Below are 11076 nucleotides of genomic sequence, written 5' to 3'. Positions count from 1 at the left end.
GTAGCCTGGAATCTGACCTCCTAATCTTCTCGTCTCCCTCGGTGTTCTCCATCAATGTTCCTCTTCTAACTGATGTTTTTTAAGTCTAGGATTAAAAAAAAACCCAGCAAAACTTACCTCCAGTTTCAATCAAATCTGTCAGTCCGTCACCTTGCTCACTGCAGCCTTGCTTAGCAGCGTTTAGACTTCCTTGTGCAGCACTCACAAAGCAGTCTGGGGGGCAGTCCCCAAGATCCTGGCACACATGGAGGCACTTCCTAGCTCACAAACGACCCCACTGATTTTATCAAGCTCTTTGCTAAGCAGTTCTGTAACCACCACTGGCAGGCACACAGAGCATGGCCCATAGCAAATTGCATCTTTGTTCTAGCTTGTTCCTGGGACTGAAAAACGGTGTGCATATGATTCCCAACACCTCTGACTGTTCTGGGCTCTCAGTCAGACACCCACATAAGTCAGGCATCAATTCTGCTTTGCAAAACTTGAACCACAGTAGTACGTCCTGGCCTTGCTCCTCTCTCACTTGCAGGAAACTTGCAGAGCAAGCATGGCAGCTAGAGTGCAGGATCTGGCCATGGGGCTGTTCAGATGCAGAAGGTTGAATAAATATTAGTGGTTAAACTAGTAGTTAACCTACCAGTTGAAATAACCAATAAATTCTCTGTTTTTCTCGCAGCTGATGCAAATGAGAGTTGATTGTAAACATCTCATGCCTAAATTATACCTTAGAGAATCTCAGTGACACAGTTGGCCTTGCCTGAATTATTTCAATGCCAACAAGGCAGACAAATGAGTGTAATTGTCCAACTCCTTTGACTTGCTGGCTTTCACCCTGCTTGGAAACTCTTGCAGCTGGGCATTAATGCAAGTTTTGGAACGTAAATGCACCTCTGCTCCAGCTCTGGCACTGTTAACAAAGCTGTTCTCCTTTCATTCTTTTTAAGATAGAAAGAAGTGGGGTTGTTTTAAAGTGAGACGACCTGTTTGTGGTCTTTATTTCAAAATAATATTACACTCCAGCTCCAGAATGACCATTAAGAGACTGGTAGCCAACACTTTTGTTACTGTGCTGTCTCACCCTTAATCAGATACAGATCTAACAGCTCTGATCCCATGCAAGAGATGGGGAACAACAGCACGTAAAAATTCATCAGTTTCCATGTGCCACTTGTCACATGAAACTTTGCATCTGTTTAATCCTAAGACCTAATCAGACCGGTTCCTGGCTGGAGCTTTTTTGTTCCAAAATTGGATCAAAAAAAAAAAGTGCTAATGTCTACTTCCTCCCTAAGAGGCCAACTCCTCCTTCCTTTCATGTGTGCATCCTCCACACAGTCTTTGGAGGAAGGGGCGAGGGAAGCATCAGAGAAACCAAGAGAAGAGTGAGTGGATTCAGGAAATACAAAGAAACTGAGGTAGCTGGTCCTTTGGGCAGCAGTAGATGTGCACGGCACGTCTGAATGCCTGCTGCACGCAGGCAGGCGGGCGCAGCAGCCTTGGGCACGGGTGCTCGGGTAGCCCAGGTGTGCTGTGCTGCGGCCGGAGCCGCGCCCGGGGCCGCACGCAGCTCCCGTCTGTTGGGGGTGACGTTTTTCCAATCCCCGTCCGCGCTGCCGAGAGCTGGGCTCTGCTCGCTCCAGCAGCAGGTCTGTGGCTGGTGGGGGAGCCAGAATCTGGAAGAAGGAAAACTCTTTATGGCAGCTCCACCAGCTCATTCTCACATATGCTGTTTACCAGGCTGCAGCTCGCTGCTGTGAGGAGCTGCCTGCTGCAAGGCCACAATAACAAACAGCTTGTTGGCCAGAGCTGAGGGCTTGGCTGGGTGACCAGGACAAGATGGAGCTCCTTTCTCAGCCTGGTGTTGCCAGGTGCCCCCAGAGCCACAAACCAGGCCGTGCAGCGGCCACACAGGTCCCTGGCTCTGGGCACACGTGGAGAGGAGAGGCAGCCTGCTGAGGGGAGCACTGGAAAAGGCATTTGGATTGTACCTTCGCACTCCTGCCCCTCTCTAGGAAGCAGCTGTCTCTCGAGATGTCTAATGGTACCACTCTATTGAAGAAAACAAGTAAATCTTTAATTTCAGGAGATCTTATTGTGAGCTTAAAGCTAAAACAGACAACCAAACACTTTTCTGATTTGAGAAAGGAAGAGATCAGGGCATTCATTTTACAGCATCATAATGTGGGACCCTTTCCACTTAAGAAAAACAAATCTCTGTCTCCTTATCTTTTTCTTTGCTGCAGATTCATTGACTAATGAATTCTTACCAGCTGTAACATTCATCTGCATGCCGAAAATTCAACCTTGTAAAAGCCTCCTTGCCCACAGTGAGTAATTCTTTTGGTGGGTGAATAATCTGTCTCCATAGAGGGGCTTATGTTTGGTTTATGCTTTTGCTGCTCAGGATAACATGCAGTGGGAATCTAGATGTTTTGTATAATTCTGTACTTTACCTAAGTGTTGAGGGAACTCAGTCAGGAGTGGGTAATTTCATTTTTATTGTCCTTAACAGCAACTGAGTAAGTAAATACAAAATAAAGGAAAAATCAAATTATTATCTGAGTTTTTGATTTTTCTCAGGATTACACAAATAAAGGATGCAAGAGACAATGGGATGACCAGGATGGGAAATTTTCATGGCAGATTTTCAGGTGCTTCCTAAAATGTTTTCCATTAAGTGTCCCTAGAGGTCCAGTATTTGTGGAATTATCTGAAGAAAGAGGTCTTGACTTTTCTTTCCTTCTTTGGTTTCCTTCATCTAATGGCTCCTTAAGGCTCTGCAACTCACATTTTTCTTTACAGAACACCAGAAACAACATCCCTTATTTTCACACTTCCGAGAAGAGACAAAAGAGACCTTTTGGCAAAATGTCAGATTGTGTGACTGATAACATCCCCCATCATTACAGACTATGACTTGTGGCCACCTTCAACTCAGAAGTGGAAACAAAACACATACATTTGATATTGGCCACTTCTCTCCATGTTATTAATTTAGGACTAGTCATTAGCTGGTGGAGAGGGAAAATAATTTCCATCAAGAACCCAGGGTGGGGGGGAATAGAAAAGGAGGGTAGCATCTGACATTCCCCCTCTCCTCCCTCCCCCAGTTTTCCAGCATTTTCCCTCCAGAGATGCTGGTGTGAAACCAGCTCACATGACAAATTAAAGTGATTCATAACCCAGCTGCAGTCCCTGCTGACAAGCCCCATTGCAGAGCAATCATGCAGATTTTATGCACCCAGAGCCCAGGGAAGGGCCTGGGTCATGGCACTCGCCACACTTCAGAGCAGTCTGACACAACTTGGCTGAATTCATCCACAGCACGTGAAGGCCAAATGGCTTTCACTTGACAGCAGTTAATAAAGTGCTTTTAGAAGGGATATTTTCTCTGCTAAATTAAATTTTCAAGACATCATCCTGCATCTTCAGCCCTTATCTTTTTGTCTGGATTTTTCTTTGGCACTCCTGTCAGTCTTTAAACACACAAACAGGGATTACACAGATAAGCCTGCAGAGTGGTTCATTCTGGCAGTGGCTTATTAATCACAGTTAATTTATTTGGGGACCCATAAACTGGACAATTCAGCTGTGATTCTCTTGTCACCAGAATAAAGTTAGAAGCAGCTCAGGGCCCATTTCAGAGGTGGTGGAACTGCAGCCCCAGGTAGGCACCATGGCAAGTGGAGGAGGGCAGTGGAGCAGAACAGCAAATCCCTCCCCACGTGGAGCAGCACTGGTGCCCCACACTGGCAGAGCCAAGGTCCAGGGCCCATCCAGGGGATCCCCTCAGGAGCAAAAGCAGATGGGTCCATTAACCACATGCTGCTGAATAACAGACACCTGGCTGTCCCACATGGTGAGCAGCAGCCACGAGAGGCACAGGAGAGAAAGTGCTGTGTGCCTTGACCCTTAGGGGGTGATTGTGGAAAGACTGAGGCCTGGCCAGACCTGCTAGTTTAAGTTTTATCCAACATGGGATACTGGTGCTTCTGCTCAGACCACAGGAAGGTCTAAACTGTGGGGAACACCTTGTCTGGACCTCAATCAACCAGGTCATGCTGACTGCGTGATGGTTGCTCTGGGAAAACCCCTCAGAAAGAGATATTTGGAGGTGTTTCCACTGATGCCTCTGATGAGGGAGAAAAGCTGCAGCAAAAATGCAGAGCAGGAAAATGAGGGATTTCAAAATAATGACCTAGGCTGATTTCAACTCTGAAGTAGACGGAAGGAATGGAGCTGGGATCCGCTCCCATCAGATGGAAATAAATTGGACTATTTCCCAGACAGATTGGCCCCAGCTGGGAAAGAGAAAGAAGGCAAAGAGGGAAGATGGTTCAAGTAAGAAAACAGAAGCTCTCATATACTGGGCATTTTCAAGAAAGTCAGATTAGATATATTATCAAATCAACAGCATTAGATTCAGCTGGCAGCATCCTGGGAGCCAAGAGACATAGCTTGTCAAAGCTGATAGTAATTCAAGGTGGACAAGCAACCAGGCTTTGTGATTTTTATTTTTTTCTGACCATGACAAAAACTGATCTGCCCCCCACAGGACAGAGGGGATGCACTGGAGGACAGCAGGTGTTCCAACATCTCTCCCACCTCGCCAAGAGACCTTAGGCAATACCATCAGAGACCTTGTCATTTCACCTCCCCACACCTGGCTGGAGGAGGACTGGCCTCCCAGGCTGCTTGGCAGGAACCCTGAGTATTAATTAACACATTCTTAACCAGAGCTCCAAGCCTGCGTTAGAAACTTACTTGATTAAAATCTTCAGCCCTCCACAGATTTCCCCTGAAAGGACAGGGATGGGTTGTCACGATCTGGATGTGGTGACAACTACCTGCACAGTCAGAAATTCTCTGGGGTTTCAGATGCTCCAGAAAAAAAAACAAAACAAAACAAACCTGGGCAAGAGCCCACAAGCTGAAAGCCAACAATAAACAAAACAAGCTCAATCACTGATTAGTGTTGGCTCACTGCTGCTCAGGAGGCCATGGGGGGAGCAGTGATTAGGGGAGCCTGAACCTCAGCCTGTGTCAGTGACAAGTTACTGACGCTGCTTGTGCTGAAGGAAACAGAGCAAAGTACAGCAGTCCCTGCTTTGCCAGGCTCCAGGATGGGAACAGAAGGACATCCTTCAGCATTCCCAATGGCACAGCAGTGGGAAAGGAAGCGAGTCAGGGCTAGAGCAGGCTAACAGAGAAGAAAAACCAGCACCCTTAAAAACCATGGTCTGGTCTCAGGAGGGATGGCCACAGGCAGTGGAAACAGGAAGCACGGCAACAAAAGCCCAGCCAGTTCCTGCTCTATTCTGCCACCTCTCCCTCCCCAAAGCCTGCACCAGATCTCCCACCTCTGGGAGCAAACAGGAGCTCGTCCAGTGGGGCCTTGAAGTGCTGCTGCCAGTGCAGCCAGCAGTGAGTCTTAGGGCCCCCACTGGCCATCAGAACTTTCCTGATGCTCAGTCTATGCCTGCAGCCTGGATGTGGCCTGGTGTCACTGGGGGGAGACACTTGGGGCACCAGCACTATCCACCCCACTCCTGCACTGGCTCTCTGAGCTGCTGCTGGCTGACACAGCACTGGGGCTGCTGGCTCCCTGACTATGCAAGGGTACCCTGGACTGTCCTCGTCCCACCCTGTCCCCAGTCTCAGTGCAGGGAGATGCCTCAGCAAGGGGAAACCCCTGTGTGATGCCTCTGGTCTGAGTGGTGTAGCCAGGAGGATCATTACAGTCCTGGCTGGCCTTGGCTGTCTCTGGGCCCGTGACCTTTCCCAATGCCTTCATCTCAGAGGGAGGCAGTGGTCTACCAGCAGCTGAGACTCAGCATTGCCCTGATAAGATCTGCAGGGACAGCAGATACTCCATTCACATGCTCCAAGGGGAATCCTAAAAATAGAAGGCAGCAGAGTGTGGACCATCTCTGCCAGGTGCCACAGCCACAATCACACCAGCATGAGGTGTGACCAAGCCATCTCGGAGGGGCTTCACCCACCCGCTGTCCCCTGGAAGCTGGTTGTCATGTGAGGAGTCCTTCAGCACCTCTGTACTGAGCTTGGGCTTGATGCCTGCAATGATTCTGCTCCAACCATCATCCCAGGGTGGTACCTGGGCAGGTCTCTGGGCATCTGCTGCCTTGCTGCTGCTTTGGGCACTGGTGAGCCCTGCACCAGAGCAGAAACTCAGCATCAGGGAAAGAAAATTGAGCATGATTAAATACAAGCCCTTTGTAACCCAGATAGTAGCAATCCATCTACTCCACTGCCATTATCGCACCTGCTCACTGGTACCTCCGTGTGTAAAGCACGTTTAGGTCAGCCCAGCAAGGGCGATAATCCTGACCAGCCGTGCCTCGCGTGTGTTTCTGTGTCAGGCCGGGGGTCCAGGCTAGGCGAGCTTCGCTGCTGCTCTGCACAGCCCTGGGCTCGTCAGCCGGCAGCGAGGAAAAGCCGAGGCTGCCCCGGTGTCTCAGCCCTGCAGAGCGCTGGCTCCGGGCTCCCTGCGAGCACCCGCGGCAGGAGCGGCTGCGCCGGGGCCGCGCTGCCGGAGCCCCCGCGCCCTCCCGCCCGCCGGTGCCCAGCCCCGGCCCCAGGCTCGGCTCTGCTGCGCGGACAGCCCGCCGTGGGGCTGAGCTTTCCCCGCACAAGGACCTGACACACCGGCTCACTCACCTTTTACGTTCCTTGAATTCCTGCACGGGGTTCCACCAGCAGCTCCCACAACTGTCCATACACCAGAGCAAAACAAAATATTATCTTGGACAGCAGAACACCCAGTTTCATTCTGTTGATGGGGAGAGGGGGAAGGATTTCAGCAGCTCAATTAAAAGCCTTTTCCCAGACAGCTCCCTGCATTTCTCAACTCACAGTTGTGCCCTGGCCCCACAGCCCTCACTCCACAGCCTCCCCATTTTCAGATGAGGCCACACCTTGCCCCCAGTAATTAACGATGTAGGTAACACCTGGAAAAAGGTGCAGCTCTTAGCAACTTCTCGAAGGGGGATGTGGCAGAAGGACGATGGGCATTTTGCTAATAGGAGGGAATACCTTCAGGCTGAAAATCTGCAGGTTTATCTTGCCCCGGGCCCACAGGCAGCTTGTGCTTGCCAGCTCTGTTTGCACTGCCATGTGCCTGCTGAACTGGCCTGTCTGCCACCTCCAGCCCCCATCACTCTGCGGTCCTGCAGCTGCAGGGATCCCTCCTTCCCAGCCCGTGTCAGGAAATGCAGAATTTATCAATGTAGCCACTGTTGCTATGTTTTCTCTGTCCTGTTCTCAAAGAACCTCAAAATTTCATATGATTTTTCAATTTCCTTTTCTCTTAGGAAGCTACCCTGCATCCAAGAAAAAGTTCCTTTGTGTGTGAGTTCTCTAGGTGGGGACACCACTCCAATAGAGCAGGGCTGAGGCTGGTGCTTGGGAGCCTTGATCAGCATGGTTTCCCCTTTGTTTCTGGGACAAGCCAGCAAGCAGGACAGCACGTTTTCTGGGAGCTAGAGGAGACACCAAGCCTCTAGAGCCAGAACTGCGAGCAAAGACATCACGAATGGGAACAGGAGAGGCAGCAGAAGGAGATCAGGTCTGAGCGCTCAGCAGAGCTGCAGTGGATGAAGCAGGGAGGAGCATGTTAGCAGATCTTTGTAGACTCCACCCTCACTTTGAGGAGAAGGGAGGAAAGGTCCAGATCAGGCAAATGACTGATTTCCACCGTAATCACAGACCCAACCATGCTTAACAACAGAAGCAGTGCATTCAGCCGTATGTGACTGCTGGTTTGAGGGCCGTCAAGCATGTCCCATGAACAATTACCCCTCGGAATGGCTCCCTTCAGAGCAGGGAGCACGAGGCATTGCAGAGCTGCAGCCTGTGTCTGCCTATTCTCTCTCCAGGTGGGCAACGGAGCCGAGCACAGGCCTGGCTGCCCTGTGCAGGACCGGGAGAGAGCCTGCAAAGCCTGAGCAGGGAGAGAGGCTCCTCCTCATCCGAGCCAACACGATACCGGACTGCATCCGAGCAGTAATAACCACTGAGTTACTGCTGTAATGATGCTGCACCATGGAGGAGAGGGGTCCTGCCCAGCAGAACCAGCACAGGGACTTCGGCGTGCTGCTGCAGCTGCTGCCCGTGGCCCGGCGGTGGAGCGGCCGGGACATTTGCATGGCAAGGCCGTTTGTACATCCGGGATGCCCCGGAGCCCGGGATAGCCTCGGCGAGGTGTTTGTATGACCGAGCAGGTCCGGGTCTGCACGTGCCCTCCCGCTGCACAACGCTGCTCCGGGATGCGGCAGCACTGACCGAGCAGTCAGCGGCAGAGCCGGGGCGCTCCGGCAGTGCCTGCAAGTGGGCGGGCTGGGTTGTGCCGGCTGCCCCGCTCCCGGTGCCCGTTGCCATGTCCTCTGCGCACCTTCCCGCCGCTGCCGGCTGCAGCCCGGCCCCGCGGGGTGCAGGGGCACGGCGGCCAAGCCGCAGCCCCCGCCGAGAGAGCCCCGCGGCTCCCGGGCCCGGCCGCTGCCCGAGGGCTCCGCCCGCGCTGCCGGACGTGGCCGCCAGGGGTCGCCTGAGACCGCGGGCGCGCGCACGTGCAGTGCCAGGCACCGCCGCCAGGCGGCCTCAGAGCCGAGGAGGTCGCGAGTCCCCTCAGGGCGCGGAGGGACCCGCGTGCGTCACGCGGGCCGGAGCCTTCGAAGGCGTCAGGGCCCCTCCGTTAACTCTGAGATCAAAAGGGCTCCTATCAGCCGGTCCAGATCCCGTCCCTATAACTTCGAGCCAGCAGCGCCCCAGGCACCCCCTGGCCCGGCTCTGGGCACTCGGGGTAGCGAAGACTCGGCCCCGCCTGGGCCAGTCTGGCCGCTCCCAGCAACAACCGGCCTTTACCAGCTGGGAAAGCAATGGACGGGACAGATGGAATGCCAGCTGATACCTACCTACCAGTCTGTTTCCAGAGGTGGAGGGAAATGCCGATGTGCCCAATGGAGGTGGAGAGCTGATCTGAAAAAAGTGAATGATCTTTCAAAGAAACATTTTTGGAGGAACATAGCCCAAGCTCTTGAGCAGTGTGGGACAAGACTATTTTACCCATACCAAGGGTCACAACTGCTTCAAGACGCGTGAGACAACAATCAGGAGGGTCGAGGGATGTTGCTTCCTTGAAGATGTTTTCTGCTGAGGAGTGCTCCATCCGTGAAACGTCACCCGCTTCCTCATTCAGTCCCTGTTCTCTTCTCAGGATCCTTTGCCCAGGTAAACAGGATGGGGTATTTGTAAAATATCTCGTTTAGTTCTCAGGGTGTGTCTGAGACAAGCATGAGCCATGCTGTCACAGCTCCTTCCCAGAGCAAGCCAAGCAGCTGCCTCCCCCTCAGTGCGCTCATCTGTGTCAGCCCCATCCCCTTCAGGGACATGCTCAGCAGAGCTGAGGAGGAACGGGGGCTGGCTTGGCCCAGAGCTCCTGTTCACCCTCAGGGACTGGGGAGGCACCTCGGTGATATGCAGATGTGTCAGTAGTGTCAGAATCAGGTGGAATTGAGGAGCTGACTGACCAGATAACGCAATGTGGTGTCACACTCATCTGCTGCTCTATCCTGGCCAGACAGGCTCTCAGGCATCCTCCTCCCTGGAGGTCACAATCAGGATTAGGCATAAAGGTGTTCTTCAAACAATGATTTGGAGCCAGAGGTGTCCTCAGGCTGTCGCAACAGAGGTCTGATAGGTGACCCCAATCTGAAAACACTGTTTTATGTGTAGTGGAGGAACTTTTGAATGCCTTCAGACCTCTTGGTTGTAAGGCAAGGAGAGTATCACCTGAAAGCAGGCAGGACTACAGGAACAGCTGCACTGAGGAAGAGGGCTGAAAACACACTGCATCTTCCCATCCTGCTCTGGCCCTTCTCAGGCAATATTACTTCTTTTTTCCCCTTTGGCCAGGGTTGGCACAAGGCTGGTACAAAGGCCAAGAACAAATTCAAGTTGACTCTTATTCCTAATTTCAGAGGGGATCTGGCTAGAGTACAAGCCACTCAGCAAAGCTGGTTTGCCCTGGGATATTCTATTTCATGCTAACTCAGGCAGCAAAGAACCCTCTTCCTATTTCTAACTCCAGTCAGTGAGGGAGGATCCACTGAGGCTGATGAACTACTGACTAACACTTAAACACCAGTTGATTCGGTGTTTAAGAAACAACTTAAAGACTGGTATTTTGTGGTAGGGAGCTGGCTGTTTGCTAAAATTTCCACTATTAGCACATCAAAGTGATGTTATTTGGCCGGGGAGAATGACTGCTCCAGCGAGAAACATCAGCCAATTCCTCACCTCCACTGCTGCAACCCAGCTTGGCTGTACCCTTGCCATATCCCTGTTTGTTCCCCAGGACCTGGGTGGAGCTATCAAACCACTTCCCACAGACTAACCAAAAAGCTGAGCAACACCACCTAATCCCCTACATTATCAGATTAAATCTGTTGACATGGGAGTAGAAGGCCAGTGCTTTCACCTTTGGTCATCATGGTCCCCTGCTGCTCCTGAGCCACAGCCAGCACCTCTCAGGTGACCGTCCCAAAAGAATGCAGAATCATTTACCCTCACAACCACGTCCCATCCTGAGCCAGACAGCTCTAGCAAAAGCAGCACCATGCACTTGCTTCATGCATAAACTGCTGGAATTTGCAGTCTGGTTGTGAGGAGATTACAGGGGGAAAAATCCTGCAAACAGCTGCTTTTGCTTTTTGATCTCTTGCTGGTTTTACAGTACTTGCATCTCTGTGAAAACAGAGAAAAGGACTCAGTACCTTTATCCTTAAAATATTGTTTCCATTCCCTTCTTGGTTCTTCCTGATACCACATGACCAAAACCCAAGAGGAACAAGTATCTTCTCCACACCAGTGAGGAATCTGCTCACTTTCAGTTTGTACAAATAATAAAGGATTCAGAAATTCTTCAATGAAACACAGTAGCCAAAATACCTCTTGTTTACGGCAGGGGCTCAACCACCATAGTGCAGTCTCTTGCCTCTGCTCAGGGAGAGGGAGCTTTCTGCTAAGGAGTGCTGTCCTGGCAGCTGCAGCCTTTCTCAT

The sequence above is a fragment of the Agelaius tricolor genome, unplaced genomic scaffold (genome assembly GCF_023055355.1).
Source record: "Agelaius tricolor isolate 1412-34295 unplaced genomic scaffold, bAgeTri1.0.p SCAF_14, whole genome shotgun sequence".
NCBI lineage: Eukaryota > Metazoa > Chordata > Aves > Passeriformes > Icteridae > Agelaius > Agelaius tricolor.
Note: the sequence above shows the minus strand (reverse complement) of the source record.